General features: G+C 38.0%; 1 protein-coding gene across 10 annotated transcripts in view; it reads right to left on the reverse strand.

Annotated features, from left to right (window-relative positions):
* The window catches only part of MGAT4C (MGAT4 family member C), a 605,093-nt gene that overhangs the window by 165,598 nt on the left and 415,840 nt on the right, over positions 1-23,655 (reverse strand). The window contains exon 2 of one of the 10 annotated variants that reach the window (XM_082351822.1): positions 2,640-2,716. The exons of 8 other annotated variants lie outside the window; for them this stretch is intronic. The gene's annotated coding sequence lies outside the window, so the exon portion shown is untranslated. Of the gene's footprint in view, positions 1-2,639; positions 8,400-23,655 lie in introns of those variants that run through there. One more of the 10 variants, XM_082351820.1, reaches the window with a different exon arrangement.

Consider the following 23,655-nt stretch of genomic DNA (forward strand, 5'->3'; position numbering starts at 1 on the left):
AGAAGTACATGATATGATAAGGGCTATGGTAGGAGCAAGTTTAAGGTTTGTACTAGGAGGACTTGCTGTAATTTAAACTGAAGTTTAAAGAATGGTTAAAAGTTATATAGTTCTTGGGACTTCCCTGGCGGTCCAGTGGTTAAGACTCCGTGCTCCCAGTGCAGGGGGCGTGGGTTCCATCCCTGGTCAGGGAACTGATATTCTGAAAGCAGCACGGCACAACCAAAAACCTCCCAAAAAATCAAAATAATAATAATAAATAACAATTAAAGAGGTATATAGTTCTCATGTCACAACAACAGAACTTTCAAAGACCTCGATGTGAGGTATATTTGAAGAGTAAGAAAAAATCCTGTATGACTGGAATAAAGTATGAATAGGCCTTTCTGGAGATCTGTATGTACTGGTGAGGAACTATCAACTCCTTTCCTCATTTCCCTTCCTTCTCAATACCTGGAAATAACTCAATTCTGGTAAAAGTTTTTTCTCTATCTCCTTAAGCCTCCAACATTTCCTCTCTCCTCTCAGACTCACCTGATATCTTTGTTCTTTATTTCATTGAAAAAATAGGAGAAATCAGATGAGAACTTTTTAGATTACTGCCCTCCCACCTCAATGCAAATCACCAAGTCAACCAACCTACCTACGTACTCAACCACATATCTGTCCTTCTTCCTATTAAAATGAAAGGGTCATGTACCTAATACCAATTCCTCTACTTAATGGCCTGGGTTTCAGCCCCTTACACATATTCCTGGACATCCATTTTGCAGTTGGCTTCACTCTTTCTCTCTGTGGTGGGTGTTTTTTTTTTCTTCTCTACTGTACTGTTCACATCAGAATATAAATATTATGTGATGTCTCCCACCTCAAAAAAGAACCTCTTCTGACCCCACAATCCACTCTAATCCACTCTAGTGCTCCATTTGTCTGATCCCATTTACAGACACACACACTTACATACATATACACACACGCATACATTATCTCAAGGGTGGTCTATATTCATTATTTCACTTCATCTTCTTCTACTCTTTTTAAAACTCTCCCTAAATAAGCTTTGCTCCCATTACTCTGTGAAAATTCTTTTGTCAAAGCCATTAATGGACTCCATGTTGCCAAATTCAATGGTCTTTTTTCCAGTCCTTAATAAACTCTTCAGCTTTTGATACATTTCATCACTACCACCTTCTTGTTCTCTTTACTCAGCATCAAAGATATGATTTTTTTCTTTTTCTTCCTTTCTCAATGAATACTACTGTTTAGTCTCCTTTCTGGTTCTTCCTCATTTTTCCAACCTCCAAATAATGGAGTGGCCCATTACTGAGTCTTCAGCTAGAATCTGTACTTACGTACTGCATCTAGAATTCAAGTCCTTCACTTCACTTCCACTTCTACAATCTTAGTCCAAACCACCATCACCTCTCACCTGATCTACTACTTTTGCTCTTGCTCTTTTCACTACATCCACAATGGACTTCTTCTATTTCAGTATGTGCCTCCTTCCAGGCATTAGCTCTCTGTGTCTAAAATATTCTTACCTTGGTGTTTGGATATCACTTCCTTCACATCTCTGATCAAAAGTCACCATGTTAGAGAGACCATGATATAACATACTACCTAAAATCACAATTTTCTCCCCTCCCCTTATCCCGCTTTATTTTCTTTCTAGCCCTTGTCTTGACTTGATTTTATTATTTGTTTGTTATTTTCCACCTTTCACTAGATTACAAAGCACCAAAAGAGCAGTCTTGGTTTTGTTTTCTGCTATATTCCCAGCGATTAGAATTCTGCCTAGAACAGAGCTGCCACTGAAAATTTCTTATTAAATTATTATCTAACAAAATTATTGTCTCACAAAATGGGATCTAGGGGAGGAGACGATAATTCTGTACTCCAAAAGAGGTGGGGGAAAAACAGAATAAAACTGAGAATGAAACAGCCTTTTGCATGCAGTTGTGTTTAATATGTTAGGATTCTAATAAGGTATTCAAAATTTCATAGTCTTTAGAAACTATTTTGGATTTACCTATTTTTCTCTTGCCAAACTTAGTTTGTCTTCATTTGCGGCAGGGATGGCAGATGGGACCTTTCTATTTTTGAAAATACATTCCTGATGGTAAAGTGTTTTAGGCATAAAATGTAACATCTTCCATACCTGTTTCCCTAAATCCACATCCTTCCCCCCGAAACACATATAATCTCACCTTTCTGACATACACACACAATTGTTTAAAAATATTCTGAATCCCTTGATGACAAGATTTATGCACTCATGTTAAATCTCCTGAACCTTTACCTTCACCAGACAAGCATTGCTTCCTTTGTATTACAAAGAAAGGGTCAGTTGCATAACTTCATGTGTTTTAAAACAAGTCAAATTATTTCAGAACTTACGTTTAAAGATTAAAGTTGGAGTGAGCAAACTTAGGATAAATATTAAAAACTAAATCCATTTCTTTAGGCCCAAACAGGGTTGCCACTAACATGCAAAGGTAGCAGGAGAGAGTTCAAAGAAAGGATCTAAGAGAGATATTTATGTCCTAACTGGAGCCCACGGCATATTTAGTTTTTGGATAGAAGCTTGATACCTGACAGTGATCATTTCCCTACCATCAATCAAGAGAATAAATTTATACCTTGTATCTTGAATCTGTTCCAAAGTTCACACTTAGAATTTCAAAGCCATCATGTGCTCAGGAAACATCCTTTAAGACTGGGGATAATGGAATGGAGAGACAGATAAATAGAAATGAGATGCAGAAGTAGTCAGAGCATAAATTATTTGGACCAGGGTAGTTTTGACTACCTTCATTGGTTTTTTTAAAAAAAATATAATATAAGCAGGTACATGCATTTTTTTAAATGACAAAACCAATCAACTACTAGACAGAAAATTTGCAAAATAGAAAAAATACATGTAAGTTCAGCACCATGACATAAATACTGTTATTGTTTTAGGGTAATTATTCTAAATTTTCTTTATTTCCCATGCATTTTAAAAGCTTGTATCACTTATGTTTCTTCTTATCATGCTAACGTCAGAATAATATATCAAAATGCCTTTCCATGGATCACCTCTGCCTATTTAGGACCTCTAGTCTCCTCAAATCCCTTCCCATCTTGTTTTGTTTTCCCCAGGAAGTGTTTCAAGTGTATGTATGAAATAGTCTTCTTGCTTCCATTTGACTTCTATCATTTTCTTCTCACCAGTATTGGCTCATGATTTTGATACCTTCTGAGACTGCCTATGCCACTGTTCTTTTCATTCCCATGGCTTCTGAAGCCTGCCTTAGGCACTAATAAGGCTGAGATGCTGCTGTGATGTCCTCTAAAAACACATCCCACAGGAACGATTCCCTCTCACAGCTCAGAGAGCGTCTATTTCATATTCCAATGAGCACCAATAGTACCTCTAGGTAGAGTCGTAATGTCCTAGTCATCACCACTGCTGACACACTTTTCTAAATGTTAATGTGTCTCATGTTCCCAGTGCCTCACTAGAAGATTTCATAAATATTCCTGCTTTATAATAGCATCTTTCCATTTGGACTCAGGCACAAGCTTCCTCAGGATAAAATAATTGATATTTCAACGGACTTAGCCCCTCATGTAAATGAATTCTTGATAGGTCCAATATGGCAGTTCTGTTATCCTGCATCAGTTTTCAGTATTTTAACATGTAATATAGAATAGATTTTCAAATTTAGGTCCTTGCTAAATATAGTTATGATTATAGTATATTATCCTGATTGTTTTTACTTAACATTACATAATTAGCATCTTTCATGAGTCTGTATTTTAATGTAATGTTCATAATTTTTATAGTTTAGTATATGTGTTTGAGAGAATTCAGTGCAAAAATAGGGGTATCTGATCCAAATAATCCTTTCTCCTAGCATGTTAACATTATTTTGTGTGTATGGTAGAGGAAAAGAAATAAAATAATAAATGTTTTGGTGTTACTATTCCATAATGGAGTTAAATGATGTAGTAGTACAGCTAGAAACATGAGCCAGAATCTTTCCTTATCTTAATATTAGACTAGAACTTCATGTTCTAAGTTTCTGACTCATGACTTTAATATTCTCCATGTACCTCTCTCTTCAAGTACAATAACATGTTGTTTCAGTAAATCTTACGCATGACCTCCTTGTACAGTTTGTTCATTTCAACAAATATTTATTGAACTACATTATGCATTGAGCACTGTGTTAGATGTTGTGGGTACAAAGGAACAATAAGATAGGGTTCCTGCTCTGAGCCACATGGCTCGTTTTCTCCGGAAACTGTATATCCACATCCATCACTTCTATCTACTGACTTTTTTGCAAACAAGGAAAAAAATATAATAGAAAAGGAGAATAAAACCAGAAGGAATCAATTAAATATTCCTCAGGGAAACTTATTAGAATAGAAAAAAGATGAAGACCAAAAAAGATCAATAGCTTAAAATTTTACCTGAGTGCACCGCTATTTATCAATAGATGATTTTAATTTAAGATGCCTTTTTATGTCTATTTTATACCAAATCTAAAATGCATGCAATAAATGCTTTTTGTAAAAATATCTATTTAAACCAACGGAATAAATATCTTTGACATGAAGTAAGAAGAGCCTTTTGAACCCTCAAAGAGAGTTTCTGGAGCTTTCTATTAATCAGCAGAAGCATTTAAAGCCAGTATTGGTGGAGGCTGGGTTGGGGGGAGACAACAGTAAGCTCACATTCACAGGATTTGTCTGCACTCTAGTAGAGGGAATACTGAATTTTCCCTTTGAAACAGAAGGAATAAGGATTTGCATTTTTGACAGTGATTCCTCATGCCACTAAATCCTAATGTTTTCTGTTTATGTATGTAAGACTCTTATTTAAAACAACAAAAACATTTAGTCAGCAAGGAACAGTTAGATGTATGTCATTACAATATATATATTCACCACAGCTTGGAGAATTAATTCTTGTTAGGATCAGCAAAGTCAAACTAAACAAACAGAGCCTGTCAACTGACTAACTCCTCAGGGAAGGAATCTCCTCTAGATAGTGAATGTTTCAGGGATTATCAAAACCATTGTCGAGAAAGTGTGAACATGTGCTTTCTTATGTCCAGAGGGATCATGAAATGTATAAAGATTAGGAAAGAGAAGATAATTAGTTGATGCTTTTCCTAATTTTGCTTCATATACTACAACTAGTATTATCTATAAATCAATGAGCAACCTGAATATTAGTGACCATCAATGTTCAAATATATTAGAAAGCAAATGAAAAATAGTTATAAATATTGAATAATTAATTATAGTTGTAACCTCTCACATAATGATATAGGCACATGTGTTCACAAAATACAATCTAGATGCCTATTTCTTAAAACATGAATTATAAGAATAATGAGTAAAAACAAATATTATTTATATTCATATAAAATAATTTATTTTAATTAGATTTTTTTTTCTTCTTGGAGAAAATATCTCAGTTATAGAATCAGAAATTATAGTTTTGTGCCTAACATATTGGGAGAATATGGGGAGCATGAAGATATTTCAGTGGATGCAAACACATGTAATTCAAAATTACGCCAAAATTCAAATTGGGAATTAGAGACTAAGAATGGAGAATACTATGTGTGCATTTGTGTGTTCTTTGTTCTAATTCTTAATTTAGGTTGGTTATATTTCAAATTAATACAGCAAATATTTTTCAGTAGGAGCCATGATGTGGATTAGGTCTCAGGGATAATGGAATGACTACCACATAGTTTTTGCCTGTAAGTAGCTTAAAATCTAGTAATGGTACAAAGAAGCACATAATCATATACAGTTATCTCTTGGCATCTAGTATCTGAGGGAGACTGGTTCCAGGTACTCCCCCCCACACCTCCACAGATACCAAAGTCTGCCAATGCTAAAATCCTTTATATAAAATGGTGTAGTATTTGCATATGAGTTATGTACATCCTCCTGTATACTTTAATTCATCTCTAGATTACTTATAATACCTAATACAATGTAAATATTATGTAAATACATGCTGGTGAACGGCAAATCCAAGTTTTGCTTTTTGGAATTTCCGTAATTTTTTTTCCAAATATCTTTGATCTGTAGTTGACTGAATCCACGGATGATGCTGAAACAGAATAGAAAGGTCTGACTGCAAAAGTAAAAACAAAATGAGCATCATAAAAGATTTTAAAAAAGAGTTGCGTTTTCCAGGGTAGAGCGGAATAGACTTCTGTCAGGAACAGTCAGGAAAAGCTTCATGGTGAAAGTGATGAAGGACAATTTAGTTTATAAAGTAGGAAATAGTATTAGACTTAATTTCTATAAGCAAATTATCAGCTTATATATAATTTTTAAGAAAGCACAGTATTAAAAAAGCATAATATGGTTGTGTAGAAGTATTTTCAAGATGAACAATACAAAATATTGTCCTTTTAAAGAGAGGAGAGAACACTTCCACTCTTTTACCTCCATCTCTGCCTATCCATGCCCTGGCAAGTTCCCATGGGGAGAGAAGATGTTAATCTTATTGATCAGAATGTAAAACATTTTAATTGCTCCTCATTAGAATGAAAGCTCCTGTTGAGGGCAAGGATTTTTGTAGGTTGTATTTATTGATATGTCTTTAAACCCTAGAACAGTGCCTGGTATATAATAGTTACTTATAAATATGTACTGAATGAATGAAAAGGCACTAACAATGGTGGCTGTGATACATTTTTAAGTGGTTGTTTACATCTATCACACTGTGTGCTCTTTGAAGGTAGGAACTACTTCTTAATTGACTTTTATAAACATATAGATGTGTTGAGAAATGTTTAATGCTTTGGAATGATTGTATGTCAGAAAAAAATATTAATGAGGAGCCCCACAAGCTACATGAAAAGGGCAAATGTCTTGGCATTTCAAATAGAATAAATTTAAGTAAACAAGCTATCAAACGTTTAAAGGAAGTCAAATAGGTTTTGACCTTTTCAATTTCATCCATCCTTTAACCCAAAGACATTATGAGATTTAAATTACAATGCTTGTATAAATGAATTTCAGTTGAACTAGTTATCTTTGTGAGAAAACAAAATGTATCCAGTGTCAGTTGATCTAACTATGTGGTGGAAAATAAGAATTTGTCACAAAGGAGAAGCTGATGATGCCAACTTATTGCTTTTGCTATTGCAGGAAAAGACTTGAAAACACAAGTTGCACTTCCATGTGTTTATTTGGGATCACTCCAAAAGAAAATAACTCTAAGCAACACAAAAGGAATTTCACCTTTGCCATTTACAGGATGAAGCAAAGGATTTTGAAGAATTTCTTTCCCCAGATTTGTAGCAAAGATGTCTCTGGAAATTTGACCTTTAACAGATGACTATCTACTTCAAGCACTCTCCTTTTCTTACTTTCTTCTGATTTACATGCCAAACAGGAAAAGTAATTTCCATTACATTATGAACTGGTCATCCCCTCCCTTACTGCATTTTCTCAGGGTCAACACAATCTTGAGCCGTAATGGAAGGCTACTATAGTTGAGGTGGTAGAAGGACCTGCTCAAATTGAAATAAAACTCTATCTTAAAATTTATGCCTGAAGTTTAGTATCATTGATGGTTCTGGTAACCAGATATAATGAGGTAGAAAGCTATAGAGATTACAAATCAGATATTTCCCACTAATAGAAATTTTCTAAAATATCCCCTTTAAGCAAATTATTTGCATAATAAGTGACAAAGATGATATTTTCCACAAAGTTGAAAAGAGAATGCTTCTGGCTCTAAGCAATTTTTAATCTAAAAGAGATAACTTATCCTTAGGCAAGATTCACTAAAAATATATTGATTTTTTCTGTGTGTGTGAATTCTCATATATTTGGAATATATGAAAAACTCCTGCTTTGTTATTATATATGTGTACCTAAGTGGTGGGTTACAGTTTGCCTTTCTAATCATCTGCCTACCTAATTACCTATGTAATATTTAGAATGGAACTGGGTTGTTGTGAAGCAGTTTTAATTAACCAAAGAAGAATCTAGTTCTGGAAATCACATGTGTACTAGAATCATCATAATCTAGATGCTAATAAATAATGCCTTGGGGGCAGAGTCAAGATGGCAGAGTAGGAGGACATGGAGTTTGCATCTCCTCACAACTAGGGCACCTACTTTGACAACCAAGGGGATGGGAGGAACACCCAAGTGACCAGGTAGCATGTTGAGGGGAGTGGGGACGGGGGAGGAGAAGTGGAGGCAGGATGGGACCTGCACCCCTGAGGGGCAGCTGGGGAGGGGAGGGGTTCCTATGGGTGGAGAGGCCCACTCACCATGAGTGGATCAAGGGGGATGGGGAGAGACCCTCAGGGGTTTGGAGGACCGGAGGGGAACGTGGCTAGTGTTTCCCCCGCCCACTTGGGCCCCAGGGAGCCTGCTGGAGTCCAGGCCTTGTCCTCCATCCTCTGGGCCCCCTCTGGCTGCGTGGGTCCTGGGGGCATGGGAGGGAGGCGGGGAGGTAGAGTAGAGGTGAACAGGGAGGGACCCTTGGGGATTGGAGGATCGGGGGGAAATGCGGCTGGAATTTCCTCCACACAATCGGGTCCTGGAGAGCCTGCTGAGGTCCTGGGCCTGATCCTTTGCACTCTGGGGCCAGAGGCACTCCGGGGCCCCCCTATGCCCTGCGCTGAGCCTAAGCCCTGTCCCCCAACACCCCAGGGCCTTTTCTGGCCTTGTGGGTCCTGAGCATAGGGCCCACCCCCCACCTAAACCCCACCCCACCTAAGCCCTGCCCCCACCTAGGTCCCGTCCCCCACAGCCAAGGCCTTTCCCAGCCTTTTATCTTTTTTTGCTATTGTGGTTCTATTTTACCTTCTGGTTGTTGTTTCATTTATATTTTTATTTTTTCTAATATACCCATTAGTTTTCTAACTTTATTTTATTTTTTATTTGTTATTGTTCTGATCCTTTTTTTTTTTTTTTTTTCCATGCTACATGGCTTGCACGATCTTGGTTCATGGGCCAGGGGTCAGGCCTGAGCTCCTGTGGTGGGAGCACTGAGTCCAAACCACTGGACTAACAGAGAACCTCAGATCCCAGGGAATATTATCGGAATGAAGAATGAAGTCTCCCGGAGGTCCTCATCTCGGCACCAAGACCCAGCTCTACCCAACTGCATGCAAACTCCAGTGCTGGAAGCCTCAGGCCAACCAACCAGTAAGACAGGAACTCAGTCCCACCCATCAAAAAAAAAAATGAGGGCTTCCCTGGTGGCGCAGTGGTTGAGAATCTGCCTGCCAATGCAGGGGACACTGGTTCGAGCCCTGGTCTGGGAAGATCCCACATGCCGCGGAGCAGCTGGGCCCGTGAGCCACAACTACTGAGCCTGTGCGTCTGGAGCCTGTGCTCTGCAACAAGAGAGGCCGCGATAGTGAGGGGCCCATGCACTGCAATGAAGAGTGGCCCCTGCTCGCCGCAACTGGAGAAAGCCCTCGCACAGAAACGAAGACCCAACACAGCTAAAAATAAACAAATAAATTTATTAAAAAAAAAAATGAGATGACAAAAAATGTGTTACAGATGAAGGAGCAAGGTAAAAATTACAAGACAAAATAAATGAAGAGAAAAAATGCAACCTACCTGAAAAAGAATTCAGAGTAATGATAGTAAAGATGATCCAAAATCTCGGAAATAGAATGGAGGCATGGATCGAGAAAATACAGGAAATGTTTAACAAAGACCTAGAAGAATTAAAGAACAAACAAACAGAGATGAACAACACAAAAACTGAAATGAAAAATACACTAGAAGGAATCAATAGCAGAATAACTGAGGCAGAAGAACGAATAAGTGAGCTGGAAGATAAAATGGTGGAAATAACTGCCAAGGAGCAGAATAAGAAAAAAGAATGAAAAGAATTGAGTACAGTCTCAGAGACCTCTGGAACAACACTAAATGCACCAACATTTGAATTATAGGGGTCCCAGAAGAAGAGAAAAAGAAAGGGTCTGAGAAAATATTCAAAGAGATTATAGTCGAAAACTTCCCTAACATGGGAAAGGAAATAACCATCCAAGTCCAGGAAGCACAGAGAATACCATACAGGATAAACCCTAGGAGAAACACACCAAGACACATATTAATCAAACTGACAAAAATTAAATTCAAAGAAAAAATATTAAAAGCAGCAAAGGAAAACAACAAATAACATACAAGGAATCCCCATAAGGTTATCAGCTGATTTCTCAGCAGAACTCTGCAGGCCAGCAGGGAGTGGCAGCACATATTTAAAGTGATGAAAGGGAAAAACCTACAACAGAGATTACTCTATCAGCAAGGATCTCGTTCAGATTCAACAGAGAAAGAAAAAGCTTTACAGACAAGCAAAAGCTAAGAGAATTCAGCAGCACCAGACCAGACCAGCTTTGCAACAAATGCTAAAGAATTTCTTTAGGCAGGAAACACAAGAGAAGAAAAACGCTTACAAAAACAAACCCAAAACAATTAAGAAAATGGTAATAGGAACATACATATTGATAACTACCTTAAATGTAAATGGATTAAATGTTCCAACCAAAAGACACAGACTGGCTGAATGGATACAAAAACAAGACCTGTATATATGCTGTCTACAAGAGACCCACTTCAGACCTAGGGACACATTCAGACTGAATGTGAGGGGTTGGAAAAAGATATTCCATGCAAATGGAAATTAAAAGAAAGCTGGAGTAGCAACACTAATACCAGATAAAATAGACTTTAAAATAAAGACTGTTACTAGAGATAAGGAAGGACACTATATAATGATCAAGGGATTAATCCAAGAAGAAGATATAACAATTGTAAATATTTATGCACCCAACATAGTAGCACCTCAGTACATAAGGCAAATGCTAACAGCCATAAAAGGGGAAATAGACAGTAACACAATAACAGTAGGGGACTTTGACACCCCACTAACACCAAAGGACAGATCTTCCAGACAGAAAATAAATAAGGAAACACAAGCTTTAAATGACACAATAGACTGATAGATTTAATTGATATTTATAGGACATTCCACCCAAAAGCAGCAGAATACACTTTCTTCTCAAGTGCACATGGAACATTCTCCAGGGTAGATCACATCTTGGGTCACAAATCAAGCATCAGAAACATAAGAAAATTGAAAATCAAGCATCATTTCCGACCACGATGCTATGAGATTAGAAATCAATTACAGGGAAAAAAACCTGTAAAAACCACAAACACATAGAAGCCAAAAATTCACTGCTAAATAACCAAGAGATCAGTGAAGAAATCAAAGAGGAAATTAAAAAAAAATCGAGAAACAAATGACAACAAAAACACAATAACCCAAAACCTATGGGATGCAGCAAAAGCAGTTCTAAGAGGGGAGTTTATAGCAATTCAATCTCACCTCAAGAAACAAGAAGTCTCAAATAAACAATCTAACCTTACACCTAAAGCAACTAGAGAAAGAAGAACAAAGAAAATACAAATTCAGTAGAAGGAAAGAAAACATAAAGATCAGAGTAGAAAGAAATGAAATAGAAATGAAGAAAAAAATAGCAAAGATAAATAAAACTACAAGTTGGTTCTTTGAGAAGATAAAATTGAGAAATCTTTAGTCAGACTCATCAAGAAAAAAAAGGAGAGGACACAAATCAATAAAATTAGAAATGAAAAAGGAGAAATTACAACTGACACCGCAGAAATACAAAGGATCATAAGAGACCACTACAAGCAACGGTATGCCAATAAAATGGGCAACCTGGAAGAAATGGACAAATTCTTGGAAAGGAACAATTTTCCAAGACGGAACCAGGAAGAATTAGAAAATATAAACAGACCAATCACAAGTAATGAAAATGAAACTGTGATTGAAAATCTTCCAATAAACAAAAGCCCAGGACCAGATGGCTTCACAGGCGCATTCTATCAAACATTTAGAGAAGAGCTAGCACTTATCCTTCTCAAACTCTTCCAAAAAATTGCAGAGGGAGGAACACGCCCAAATTCATTCTATGAGACCACCATCACCCTGATACCCAAACCAAAGATATCACAAAAAAAGAAAATTACAGACCAATATCACTGATGAACATAGATGCAAAAATCCTCAACAAAATACTAGCAAACAGAATCCAACAACACATTAAAAGGATCATACATCATGATCAAGAGGGATTTATCCCAGGATGCAAGGATTCTTCAATATATGCAAATCAATCAATGTGATACACCATATTAACAAATTAAAGAATAAAAACCATATGATCATCTCAATAGATGCAGAAAAAGCTTTTGACAAAATTCAACACCCATTTATGATTAAAAACTCTTCAGAAAATGGGCATAGAGGGACCTACCTCAACATAATAAAGGCCATATATGACAAAATCACAGCAAACATCATTCTCAATGATGAAAAACTGAAAGCATTTCCACTAAGATCAGGAACAAGACAAGGATGTCCACTCTTGCCACTCTTATTCAACACAGTTTTGGAAGTCCTAGCCACAGCAATCAGAGAAGAAAAAGAAATAAAAGGAATATAAATTGGAAAAGAAGTGAAACTGTCACTGTTTCCAGATGACATGATACTATACATAGAAAATCCTAAAGATGCCACCAGAAAACTACTAGAGCTAATCAATGAATTTAGTAAAGTCACAGGATACAAAATTAATACACAGAAATCTCTTGCATTAATTAATTAGTTAATGTTAATGTTAATACACTAACAACAAAAGGTCAGAAAGAGAAATTAAGAAAACAATGCCATTTACCATCACAACAAAAAGAATAAAATACCTAGGAATAAATCTAGGTGAAAGACCCTTATTCAGAAAACTATAAAACACTAATGAAAGAAATCAAAGATGACACAAACAGATGGAGAGATATACCATGTTCTTGGATTGGAAGAATTAACATTGTGAAAATGACTATACTACCCAGAGCAATCTACAGATTCAGTGCAATCTCTATCAAATTGCCAATGGCATTTTCCACAACATTAGAACAAAAGATTTTACAATTTTATGGAGACACAAAAGATCCCAAATAGCCAAAGCAATCTTGAGAAAGAAAAAATGGAGCTGAAGGAATCGCGTGTCCTGACTTCAAATTATCCTACAAATCTACAGTAATCAAGACACTATAGTACTGGCACAAAAACAGAAATATAGATTAATGGAACAGGATAGAAAGCCCAGAGATAAACCCATACACCTATGGTCACCTAATCTATGAAAAAGGAGGCAAAAATATATAATAGAGAAAAGACACACTCTTCAATAAATTGTCCTGAGAAAACTGGACAGCCACATGTAAAAGAATGAAATCAGAACACTCCCTAACATCATACACAAAAATAAACTTAAAATGGATTAAAGACCTAAACATAAGACCGGACACTATAAATCTCTTAGAGGAAAAACAGTCTTTGACATACGCCACAGCAAGATCTTTTTTGACGCACCCCCTCGAGTAATGAAAATAAAAACAAAAATAAACAAATGGGAGCTAATGAAACTTAAAAGCTTTTGCACAGCAAAGAAAACCATAAGCGAGATGAAAAGACAACCCTCGGAATGTGAGAAAATATTTGCAAGCAAAGCAATGGACAAAGGATTAATCTCCAAAATATACAAACAGCTCATGGAGCTCAATATCAAAAAAACAAACAACCCAATCAAAAAATGGGCAGAAGATCTAAATAGACATCTCTCCAAAGAAGACATACAAGTGGACAAGAGGCACATGAAAAGATGCTCAACATCAGTAGTTATTAGAGAAATGCAAATCACAACTGCAATGAGGTATCACCTCACACCAGTCAGAATGGCCATCATCAAAAAATCTACAAACAGTAAGTGCTGGAGAGGGTATGGAGAAAAGGGAACCCTCTTGCACTGTTGGTGGGAATGTAAATTGATACAGCCACTATGGAGAACAGTATGGAGGTTCCTTAAAAACCTAAAAATAGAACTACCATATGACACAGCAATCCCACTACTGGGCATATACCCTGAGAAAACCATAATTCGAAAGGACACATGTACCCCAATATTCATTGCAGCACTATTTACAATAGCCAGGACATGGAAACAACCTAAATGTCCAAAGACACATGAATGGATAAAGAAGATGTGGTACATATATACAATGGAATATTACTCAACCATAAAGAGGAACAAAACTGGGTCATTTGTAGAGATGTGGATGGACCTAGAGTCTGTCATACAGAGTAAAGTAAGTCAGAAAGAGAAAAACAAATATCGTACATTAACGCATATATGTGGAATCTAGAAAAATGGTACAGATGAACCTATTTCCAGGGCAGGAATAGAGACACAGACATAGAGAGTGGACGTGTGGACACGGGGTGGGGAAGGGGAGGGTGGGACGAATTGGGTGATTAGGATTGACATATATACACTACCATGCGTAAAATAGATAGCTAGTGGGAACCTGCTATAAAGCACAGGAAGCTCAGCTTGGTGCTCTGTGATGACCAAGATGGGTGGGATGGGGGCGGGATGGGAGGGAAGTCCAAGAGGGAGGGGATATATGTATACATATAGTTGATTCACTTCACTGTACAGTAGAAACTAACACAACATTGTAAAGCAATTATACTCCAATTAAAAAACAATAATGCCTTTATGTTACTAAGCTACTGAAAAACCTCAGAATCTATATATTTGACTTCTGAACATGTGATACATGATTGAAAGGGTATTTATATATTTCTTATTTGAAATTCTATTAGATTTTTCCAACTCACATAAATTGTGGAATTTGTCATTTTCATTTTAGTAACATTATAATAGTATTATTTTGCATTTGTGGGAATTTTTAGTTGACAGTGAATATGCACATCAATTATATTATTTAATCCCAAACAAAAACCTTCTAACAAAGACAAAAGTTATAGGAAGTTAGGAAATTAAAGCTTAAAGGGTGTAAGTGACTTGCTAAAGTTTGCCAGTTTCAACAAGATGGTCTCACTTCTCTGATTATTTCTCTTTGTGGAAAAATTTAAAGTTAAGAATTCTACATGTTTATTTAACAAATCAATATTAGCTCAATATTCATTCTTTTTCTGGTGCTTGACTAAGACAAAAGTCACAAATAGGTTCAAAAAGTTTCTTCTCAAATAAATTAAACATAAGTTAACATAAGATGTATCACCAAATGCCTTACTCATGGTCAGATCTGGAAAGAAAGGCAGTAAGGCAGAGTATTTGAGAACACAGAGTCTGAGTCTTGGTTTGAACCCTGACTAGGCTACTGACTGTATGTATGTCCTTGGACTATTTATTTTCTCTGCTCTTCAGTTTTTTTTTCATATGAATACGGTAAAAATTACACCTATTTCCAGGGGCTGTGGTGTGAATGAATGTAGTAAAACATGTATAAAGTTTAGAAGAGTGCCTACCTATTTGATATTTTAATCTAGTGAGAAGCCAAATAAAGAGTAGTCCCCTTCTTATGGTATTCAGTCAGTGAATATGTGTGTACATATTTATGTCTATCAAGGAGAAAAAACAGAATTAATAATTGGCATCTGGATAAGGGGAGACAATGAGTTTCAATGTGAGAAGGTGAGAATTTTTTTGGAATGTCACCATTCACTAATACAGAACACCTATGACTGACTCCTGTGGGATGTTCTTTGATGTTATGTAGAGAAACACTCCCTGATGCTACACAGCCGTCCATATGTGGCATTACCTATAATGATGGGTAAATATCTAATAAACTCTAGAAAAACAGCTGTAATCTGCCAGCAGTGGAGTAGGGACTCAGTGATAATTGAGGGATCTCAGTTATTCTCTCTTACATTTTTAAATCTAGATTTACTCTGTTGTATCATATGTGGTGTAATCTTAGGAATTTTGCAAAACGAATGCCTTTGATCCTCAATGTGAATTAAACATGTTTTAGAAAGAAAGCGTTATGTTGCAGGAAACAGTTTTCTCCGTAAGCCACTTATATGCAAGTCTGTTTTCAAAGAGCTAAGTTTCTCTGATGAAGTTTCAGTGCTTACCCGTAAGCAGCTAGGAATCTGGAAGCAAGCCAGGTGGTTAGTACTCAACACATTTAAAGCAAAACCAATATTGTAGGCTGGCAGACACTTTGATGTTAATGGCACATTAGATTACTCCTCAGACTTTTATTACAAGGACTCCAAATGTGCAGCCTTTGATAGCTGACAGTCTTGCTGTGTTTCAAGGAGTGGAACCTTTAATCTCCCTCTGAGCTGTTAGGTTTCACAGTTGTATTACCACACCCTTGAAGGTTTGTTGGTGAATTTCAGGACAATTTCTTTCTGCTATGACTAGAACGGAAGGGTGAATTAAGCATCCTTGATAATGGCAAAGCAGAAGAATTGCAATTTCATTTATTTTATAGTTTCTTCTTTTTATTATGATTAGAAATTCTCTTTCTAAGCATGTATGTATGAGCATCTAACAATATTCATAAATTTTGTTTAAATAACTCAAAAAATAACTGATTTTTTTCCTTTGGAACTATATATAATCTTTTCATAACAAGTTTTCTCTGTGAAATGAAATTATAGTAAGTATATGTATAAATTATATTTCTAGCATTTTTTACTATCAAAATCAGTTAAAGACAACTCAGCTATGTTCTTTTCATTCCATTATGACTTCAAGAGTTTATGATTTATTTTCTAATATATATAGGTTTAGCAGAAGTATTTTGTAATTCATTAAGTGCTCTTATCTGAAACTGGATATGCTACTGTCACTTGATACTTAATAATCATTTATTTCTGTATTAAAAATAATATATGTCATCATGGTAGGAATCGTAAAAACAATAAAAAGGCATGAATGTCGACTAAGATGAAAATTTCTTATATAATACATACAATTCACTTTGAAAAATCATCTAGTTTAGTTTGTTATAAAAATCTGTACATTTATGAATTATGTACCTATGAAACATGTACATATATGTATATATATGAATTCTAAAGATAATCTGAAAATAATATATTTAAATAGAATTATTTTAAATAGAAAGTGATATAACCTCATCCTACTGTTGGGTGAGGTAAACAGGATGTGTCTGCTGGTTGACCCATGAGCTGGACCCAGACAATCAGCGGTTCCTCACCCCCACCCCTGTCCCTGGAATGTGTGTTCTTGCATTCCCTGTACTAGAAACTGCCCAAGGACATAGCCTTGAGATAGCAATGTGGTTTTGAGACAACCTGGATGGTATACATGACTGAACCCAGTTAGGGCCTCTATATAAACTTTTAACTTTCTGGTGGGTGGGCGTGAAGATCTACTCATCTTGGATAAGCCTTGCAAGTAAGTTGCCTTGCTTATTAAAACTGCCACTTACGAATCTAGAATTGTTTGCCTCTTTCTTCAGTCTCTCCCTGCCCTCTGTGTACAGGAGCAATTTGCAAACCAACAGTCGTCGAGCCACCCAGTAGAACAAAGGAATGAGTCTTGGGAAAGAGGCAGCTACAGGGGAAATCTTGAGTTGGCCACTGACCTCTCTGTTATGGGGGGTGGCCCATATACTAGATGCTTGTGGATCACTGCATGAGTACAGGATGCCCCCAAAACTAGCTGCTTTAATGTGCTTGCTTGAGAAGCTGTACATTGTGCACTGTGGCAAAAAAAGGAAAACAAATGACTGTTGCAGGGGGCTGGCCTTCACTGCAGGTAGTTCGGCCAGCCACCGATGCCCAACTAGAGGCTGAAGCTTGAATTGGAAAGTTGTAATAAAAACTGAAGTCACAGAAGGACATGCAGGTGTCCTCTACTATGTTAGCTTCAGGGCTAGCAGACGAGATAGGAGAGCAGAATAATAAGTTGGAGACCTGGAAATTTACACACTGCTGAAGTTTAAGGTTCAAGCACTTATGACCAAAGTAGGACATTAAGATGAAGAATCCCTGGGGAAGTAAGGAGAGTGAAGGGGAGGAGGTTGTGGTGATTGATAATGAAATAAACAGAATGGCCAATTCCATCCACCCCTGAATACAAAGAAATATTTTAAACTGTGATTACCCTAGATTTCTGATAATAAAAAAATACTCCTACAAGAAAACGTGCATTCTTTCTCTGTCCCTTGAAGTTGTAAATCTTATCATATCTGTGAATTGTAAACACCGCCTACGATTACTTGAGATTGAAAAAAAAAAAAAAAAAGGGCAGGGGGATAGATTTTTTTAAATACAGACTGTTATAAAATTCTGTGTTTTGTCAAAATAATTTCCTATGTTTCATGTTGTCTTTATCAGGTCTTTGATTACTTAAGAAAACAGGGGACTTCCCTGGTGGCACAGTGGTTAAGAATCCGCCTGCCAATGCAGGGGACACGGGTTCAAGCCCTGGTCCGGGAAGATCCCACATGCCGCGGAGCAACTAAGCCCGTGAGCCACAACTACTGAGCCTGCGCTCTAGAGCCTGAGCTCCGCAACACGAGAAGCCACCGCAAAGGGGAGCGCGCGTACCGCAATGAAGAGTGGCCCCCGCTCACCGCAATCAGAGAAAAGCCCGCGTGCAGCAACGAAGACCCAATGCAGCCAATAAATAAATAAATTAATTAATTAATTAAAAAAAAAAAAAAGAAAACAGTCTTCTCTAGTAAAAGAGTTAAGCTTTTTTACAAATATATAACTCTCTATATTTGCCTTTAAAGTCTTCAATTGTCTTTTTGGTTAAATGATAACTAAATAATGTTTCCTAATAATCTATGATCCTATTTAATCAAGTATTTTAAATCATTTGATATTTTTAACAAACTTCCGCAAAATAAAATTCTAAATGAAGTCTTACTGACCTTGAACTAACTTTGGGATTTTGCAGCAGGCCCCTGGAGCATCTCAAAAGATGTGTTCTCTCTCCTTATAAAAGAGAGATATCAAACTAAGTAGGCTTATTTAATATGTTAAATTACATGGTAAACATTGTCAAATAAGAATAATGTCAAACTTTCTTTATAATATATTTATAGGACATTCCAAAAAATCTAGTATGTCCTGGCATAATGTTATCAGTCATAATTTTAAAGTGTAGGTCATAGAAATAACCAAATTTCCTTGTTAACTGCGTTATAATGAACTCTCATGAGATCTTTAACCATGGCCATTTTTAAGTCTTTTATCATTTACAGACAATTATTGTTTTACTCTGATAATGTGTTCCTACAAGAGTGCTTCATCTTTGACAAGATTCCTGGAAAAGACCCTGATAAGTTTCTAAAAACTAAGATCACGTGAAAGGGGCAACATTGGATCTTTCAATTGCTTCCCCAGGGCTACCTACAATATGTCGTGGGATGGTAACTCAAGATCTGTCCCTGTTCTCCTTCCCCACATCAATAAAATAGGCCCAGGACACTGATGATATAATGCTAACAAGTGAAGACTTGCCTCTGCAGCAGGTCACTTTGCAGACTTTGCTAAAACATCTGAGAGGGAGAGGATGGGTGGTGAACCCACAGAAAATTCAAGGCCCAGGCATAGCCAGAAGTTTTGGGAGTTGTTTAGTTGGATAAGACACACTGTGTCCCAGAATCTGTAATTGATAAGACTCAAGTCCATCAAACCCCTAAATATGTGACAGAGGTACAAGAGGTTGTAGAGATTTTGGGGTTTTGAAGGACTTTTATTTTCCACTTGGCACAGTGCCTCCATTCCTTATACCAACTGGTAACGAAAGGGCACGTATGGGACTGGGGATCAAAACAAGCTGCCTCTGAGAAGGCAAAAATACTAGTGAAGCTCTGAACATCTCCCATGCAGCATTACCATTTGAATTAGATACGCCTGTGACTCCAGATGGTATGGGTTGGACACTGTGACAGAGACAACAAAAGGAGTGAGTACCCCTAAGATTTTGGTCTCAGGCCTGGTGGGGGACAAAACCCAATATATCCCCAGAGAGCAACAGCTTCCAGCAGCGGACACAGCATTCCTCCATAGAGCCTCTCACAAAGGAACAGCCTAGCATGGTAAGAACTTTCCTTCCTATCAAGGGGGTGAGTTAAGAATATGTTCCATTGACCCACCTCTACCACGGCTCAAACTACCACATTGACTAAGTGGCCTACTTGCAGCACAGGAGCGCTTTGCCCACCAGCCCACTGTCTCTAAAACTGCAGGTGCTACTAGGCCCTGAAGAGCATGTAGATCCTCCAAATACTCCCACCCCTATTCCTATGGCAGCCCCTGTGGCCTGTAGAGAGGGAGTGGGGGAAATTCCCTCTGATGCTTGGTATACAGGTGCCTGGAAAAAAAAGGAGCCACCACAGCCAATGGGCTGAACTCAGAGCAGGTTGGCTGGTAATCACTAATGAGCTCTGGCTGTTAACCCTGTGTACTGACAGCTGAGCTGTTCTAAAAGGGTTAACCCTATGGCTTAGACAATGGAAAGCTGAGGGGTGGATGATCATGAATAAGCCCTTGTGGGGTCAAGATATGCGGAAAGACATTTGGGTTCACCTGCAAGAGCCCAACACAGTCCTCACTGTCTTCCACATTCCAGCTCATGAAGCATTGACACCCCCTGGCAATCAGGAAGCTGATGTCCTAGCCTGGGAATGAACTTTAGCAACTGACACACCAGTAGATACAGTAGATTGAGAGCATAGGACACTTCCACTGTAGTGCCTCCATAGGATGGTGTGTTGCCAAGGATGCCAGATTGCCCTTAAGATACAGTATCTTGGTTAGTGCAGTATCAGCACATCCTATGTGTTCTAAATACCACCCAAGATAACTGTCAAAGGAGTGTGGTGCCATCCACTGGAGTTCCCAACTGATGAGGGATTGGCAAGTTGAATATATTGGCCTCTTTCCTCTGACTGAGTGCTCTAAACATGCTCTGGTTTGTGTAGACACTGTATCTAGCCTAACCCAAACTTTCCCCTGTTGCCACACAAACCATGCTACCACCATTAGGAGACTAGAAGAACGGAGTACCATGTACGGAAAGCTTCATCAAATAGACAGTAATCTGGGGTCACATTTCAGAGCTCACAATATGCAAAACTGGGCAGAACAACGTGACATGGAGGTTCCATCTCCCCTATAATTTTCAAGCAGCAGGCTTAATGGAAAGAAAAAATGGAACATTAAAGCAGCAGATTAAATTACTAACAGGTAAAACCACCTTGGCTAGGTGGACTAAAGTACTGCCCTAGCCTTTAATACATTTGAATGATCAACCAGTGGACCTGTGGCCCCATATACCAGATTGGGGACCCTGGCTGAAACATCCAATACCATAAAGGTATAGAAATCACAAAAAAACAGCCACTGTCCTGACTCTTACCATGGATCAACATGTTATGTTGTTGAGAACACCAAGCCCCATCATGCCTGAGAGAGAATTATCCACTGAAATTTACAATGAGATGTCCCACCAGAATACGTGAGTTACTTTGCACCCCTGGGTGAGAGGAAACTACTCAATATCCACCGCTGCAAGCCAGACCTGTTAAAATGCATTATACTTGAAATGGAACATGGGCTATTGAAGGAGGGGAGAAAATGGGGGTCCTGGTCTGGCATATCCCACCCCCATTCTATCATCTCACACCAACAGTACTGCCTCCACCAGCCAACATGTATAACATGCAAACGAGGTCAAGTTCCTAAAGCTGCCAACCTCCTTTTCTTCAAGGCCAGGTGGACACATTCTGTTTTCCACTGGTACAATCATTTGGCCACTATCTTTGTCCCCTCCACTGGCCTGGAGGATATTACAGCACACATGGAAGCCTTTACTAAATTCCCCCAACAAGCCTCAAGTGATAGCCAACAAAGCCTGTCCATACTGAATACTAAAATGTCTCTAATAAAAAAAGCTTTCCTCCAAAATAAAATGGCCTTGGACATTATTACCACCCGGCAAGGAGGCACCCGCGCCATTATTCAAAGAGAACGTTGTATGTTCATACCTAATAAGTCAGCCAATGTGTCATCTTTATTAAATCACATAAAAACAGAAGTAAATGCCCTGAGTGATCTGACCATCACCTAAGGGACTTAGTAAATCAGTGGTTTGGGTCATGGGGCTTTTGGTGAAAAACAAATTGTTACTGATTTTGAAAATCATTATCTTAATGGGTTTTCTCTTACATGTGTCTATGCTGTTGCTGTGGCATCTGCCTCCAATGCAGCCAGATAGCTGCCCAAACTAAGCCACCTCCCTACTAGTAAAAGCCCTTGCTGGCAGCTCAGGGCACACTGCAGAAGAGAGGCCATATGAAATTGTAAAAGCTGGTCACAAGGGGTAAAGTATTGTAGGAGGTAATCAAGAGGACATGACTGCCAGTTGGCTCCCAAGCCGGACCCAGACAATCAGAGGCTTCTCATCTCCCCCCCAGCCTTGGAGTATGCATTCACTTTCCTTCCCCACACTAGAAGCTGCCCGAGATGCAGTCTTGAGAGTACTGTGGCGTTGAGATCATTCGGATGGACTGAACCCAGTTAAGGCTTCTATATAAACTTTTAAGATATTAGCAGGTGGGTGAGATATTAGCAGATCTACTTGTCTGATGGCTGCCCAAGACAAGCCTTGTAAGTAAGCACCCTTGCTTATTAAAGCTGCCACCTGCAATCTGGAGTGGTCTGCCTCTTTCTTCAGTCTCTCCTTGCTCTCTGTGTACCAGGGCCAATTTACAAGCCAACACTTACACTGATATAGAAACATCATTTTGGGGAAAAAATTACAAGCAAAGAAAACTAAGGATGTGAATTGATTTTCACAAAGTGATAGGCAACCCAAAATTAATAGACCCAGTCCTTTTACCATGTCATGTGGATGTTTAGTGAAGAATGACTGCATGCCTAACACTGCACTTTGCATGCACACTTGAGGGAAACTTTCCATCAAGTACGAATCACTCTGCTGAGTCAGCATGCTGGTGTGGTTTAAGTATCATTCTAAATGCAAAATAGGTACCAGTCTGTGTCTGATAAACAGTATATGTAAAGTCCCAGTTTGCACTGACAGTTCTTGGGTACATAAGTCAGAATCCTTGACAACACAAACATCAGGCCAGAGCTCTTGGCCAACACCAGCTGTCCCCCTACTTAATGCCCTCTCTTTCTCCCTTCACATTAGTTGCTTGAGTTTTGTCTCCCCTAATTTATTTCTAATTCATTCCTAAACCCATGCTAATTTGTATTCTTCCCACACTACTCCACTGAATCTGCTATTCCCAAGGTCACCAGTGACCTCCTTTTCGCTAAAACTGATGGACACTTCCAAGTTTGTTTGTTTGTTATTTTTTCCCTCACATGAACTGGTACTACATTGACATTATTGCCTCCTCCCACCTTCATGAAATATTTCTTTCTCTTAACTCCTTTTATATTACTTTTCTGTTAGCTCTTTGTCTCCTTATTTGGGCTCTTTATTTCCTTCTGCCTTTCCTAAGTGTTGATATTTTCCAAAGACCAGTCCTTAGTTCTTTTCTGCTTAAAAAGGCCTCTTCTCACATTGCTGTGATATTTCATCCGTTTCCATAGGTTTATTTAGAACCTTATGATTCCCAGGACAGCTCTTTCTCATGAACTTCAGTTCACTGGAATAATGCATCTTCTTTTGACCCTTCTTGCTCAAATTCATCTACTGCTCTTCTTCCCCATGCCATGAGCCACATGCC

The sequence above is a fragment of the Balaenoptera borealis genome (assembly GCF_965194805.1).
Source record: "Balaenoptera borealis genome assembly, chromosome: 13".
Classification (NCBI taxonomy): domain Eukaryota; kingdom Metazoa; phylum Chordata; class Mammalia; order Artiodactyla; family Balaenopteridae; genus Balaenoptera; species Balaenoptera borealis.